Below are 3580 nucleotides of genomic sequence, written 5' to 3'. Positions count from 1 at the left end.
TATATTTGGATTGATAAAACACAGAAGATGTAAAAGATTCAAACCGATTTCCTAAACATAGATGTTATAATGTTTTATGTGAAATATATGTATATATTAAGATATAATGTTATTAATAGCATATTTAATGCTTTGGAAAATATATTAAGGAACTTGAAATCTGTGCTGATTAGTTGTTTGCACGGTTTTGTTTGTCAACATAAAAAAGCTAGGGTCGTCTTAGAAGAAGTAACCTCAACTGAAAAGAAGCTGTCAACAGATTGCCTCTAAGTAAGTCTTTGAAGGCATTTTCTTGATTAATGATTGATGTGGAAGGAGCAAGCCTACTCTGAACAGTGCTACCCCTGGTCAGGTGGTCTTGGGATATATAAGAAAGCTGAGGGGGCCATGAAAGCAAGCTGTTAATCAGTGTTTTTCCATGGTCTCTGCTTCAGTTCCTGTCTCCAGGTTCTTGTCCTACCATACTTTCATGATGGACTTGATCAAAATATGTAAGCCAAATAAACCAGTTCCTCCTCAAGCTGCTTTTGGTCATGGTGATTTATTACAGCAAAAGAAGGTAAACTAAAGACAAATCATAAAATCTATTAAAAATAAAATAAAAATTAAGGAGCAAGAATAAAATCAGTGTGTTGTAGAACAACTTTAGGCATCTCTGATGGAGAGTAGTGAGGCACACAGAAAAATAAATAGCTGAAAGTTTTCCAAATTACATGAAAACCAATTAAGAAATACATCATCTCAATGAAATGCAAGCATAAGAAATAGTAGTAAAATTACATCACAGTCAAACTGTTCACTTTAGGGATAAAGAGAAAAATGCTTAAATTATCCAAATATGAAAAAGACACTTATGGATAGAAGGATCAAAAATTAGGACAAGAGTAGAAGTTCTGTTGAACACAAATGAAAAATAGTGAAGAAAATATTTAAGTCCTGAAAGAAAACAAGAAGTAAAACTAGAACTCCATACCTCATAAAATATTTATTTAAAAACTAGAATGCTATACCTCATAAAAGTATTTGTAAAAAGTAAGGGAAATGCAAATGTTTTCTGACAACAAAGGAAGAGAAAGGATGTCTGTTCAGGTAGGCAGAAAATGATATCAGAGGGAAAGTTAACTAAATATAAAGAAATGCAGACAACAATTGGCTACGTGACTTTTTTTTTTTACCATTTAATTTGTTTTAATGTTTCTTCACAAATAGTGAAAATACTAAAGTACAGACAAGGAATAATAATAATGTTGTGGCTAACATTATAAATATGGAATTATAAATTTAAAACATTTTCTGGTTTAAAAAATAAGTCTGGTCGTCAATGTAGCTCTGTGGGTCTCTCTAGTAGGGCCGGTCTCTACGTTCCTGACGGTGCTTGCCTTTATCCATTATCCCGGGTCCTCCACGTCTGCCTCTTCCTCCTCCTATCTGTTCCATCAATGGTCCAGGAAGCCCCCCAGGACCACCTCGTCTTCCTCCACCAAAGCCACCATGGTCCATGCCACGGCCACCTCGGAAGCCACCTCTGTCTTCACCTCGGCCACCTCTGAACATTCCTCCAGGACCTCCATGGTCCATAAGTCCACCTCTTCCTCCCCTCATGCCACCAGGGCCGCCTCGGCCATGATCACCATCCGGAGGTGGGAAGGGTGGTGGTGGGAGGAAGCCCTCAGGCTTAGGGGCCTTACACTGGTTGCATTCTGTTCTCCAGGCGAAGTTCTGGTTTCCACAGCCCGGATTGGGACACTGCCAGTCTCCAGCTCGGTGCTGGACATTTCCTCCTCCAGAGGGGTTCCCTCCGGAGCCCCGGGGCCCCCTTGGGGGGAAGCCTCCTCTGTCTCCTCCAAGGCCTCCCATTCAACCCATGTGTCCTCCAGGACCTCCTGAGCCACCAGGACCTCCACGAAGTGGTGGTGGCATTCCTCTGCCCTCATGAGGTGGCGTGCCACCCCACATGCTGTTCATTGGAAGCTTCTTTCGGGCAAGAGAAACTTTAAGTTTGCTTCCTTGAAAATCTTTTCCATCAAACCACTCCAAGGCAGCCTTGGCAGTTGGTGGGTCTTCATAGGACACTGTGGCGTCACCTTTAGGCTTTCTTATCTCCTTATCCAGGTAGATGTGGATCATGGGTTGCCCAGTTCTCTTGTTCATCTTGACAACCCCACACTGCTTAAAGAAGTCTGCCAGATCATCCAGAGTCACATTGTCATTTAAACCTTGCACATAAATTGCACTGTTGTCAGAGTCTTCATGGGGATCTATAGGAAGGCCTAGATCAAGATCTGGTCTTTCATCCATGGGTCCACCAGGCTTATTGAAGCCACCTCGCTCTCCAGCGCTGCCCATTCCACCACGTCCTCCTCCCCGCCCACCTCTGCTCATGCCTCCACGATCAAATCCCCTCTTCCCCTGCCCCAGTTATCAGGGCCACTCATGCTCCGGTTCTCTCCTGGTCCATAAAATCCTCCAGACTCCTGCCCATAAACACCCATGCTACTGGGGTGGTCCTGTCGGAATGAACTCTGCTGCCCGTAGATGCTGCTCTGTTGGCTGTATTGACTTGGAGCCTGGCTGTAGGATCCAGTCTGAGGGGGGTAACTAGTGGGAGGCTGCTGCCCATAGATGCTTTGTTGACCATAACTACTCTGCTGTCCATAGCTGCTCGGCTGTCCATAGGTGTTCTCCTGAGAGTAACTGCTCTGATCATAACTAGTAGGCTGTAAGGAGGAGTAGCTGGTAGGAGGATAGGATGGAGGTGCGGTGACTGGCTGCATGGGGTAGCTCCCAGGTACCTGGGGATAACTGTAGTTACTCTGTCCATATCTTAGGCTGGGCTGGTTATAACCCCCTGTGCTAGATTGAGGTTGACTAGTCTCAGTGAGCTTGTTACCATCCTGTGGCCTTGTAGGTGCAGTGGCTGCTGGCTGCTGGCTGCTGGCCATAGGCTGGGTAGGCAGGCTGGGTGCCATATGCAGACTGAGCTACATAAGAGGCCTGGGTTGTGGTGACTGTAGCAGTGGTGATGTCATAAGCACCAGTGCCATATCCTTGGGCAGGCTGGCTGTATGCCTGGGGGGCAGTTGGAGTGGTATAACCAGTGGGAGGCTGTCCATAAGAAGTCACATATGCAGTCTACCCATAGGTGGCAGTGGTCTGAGCCTGGGTATAGCTGACATCAGTAGACTGTCCATAGGTTCCATAGCTTTGTTGCCCATATGCCTGGGTGGTCTGTGCATATCCTTGAGTTGGCTGGGCGGTGTAAGCACTATAGCCCTGCTGGGCTGCAGCTTGGCTGTAGGTACTGTAATTCGTGGACGCCATTTTCTCTCCTTCCTCCTCATTCTCTCAACGTCCGTCTCGGCTACGTGACTTTTTAATGTGAACTTCCTTTACAAATCTCAGACTGTCCTTGAAATCAAACATTTATTCTGATTTTCTCTGATGAGCTCTTCAGGTAAGAAACAATCAAAAGTAAATCTTTGGCGCTGTTGAGATGGCACTGGCACAGGGGTTAAGAGCACTTGGTGCTCTTGAGGAGGACCTGCTTCAGTTCTCAGCATGCACATGGTAGTTCACAGCA

The 3580-nt window shown here is 45.4% G+C and overlaps 1 pseudogene; it reads right to left on the bottom strand.

Moving 5' to 3' along the window:
- Positions 1-1341: 1341 nt before the first annotated feature.
- On the bottom strand, positions 1342-3353 carry LOC131899013 (RNA-binding protein EWS-like; annotated as a pseudogene).
- Positions 3354-3580: the final 227 nt, after the last annotated feature.

Source organism: Peromyscus eremicus, chromosome X (genome assembly GCF_949786415.1).
Source record: "Peromyscus eremicus chromosome X, PerEre_H2_v1, whole genome shotgun sequence".
Lineage (NCBI taxonomy): Eukaryota > Metazoa > Chordata > Mammalia > Rodentia > Cricetidae > Peromyscus > Peromyscus eremicus.
Note: the sequence above shows the minus strand (reverse complement) of the source record. Positions and strands in the feature narration are given on the sequence as shown.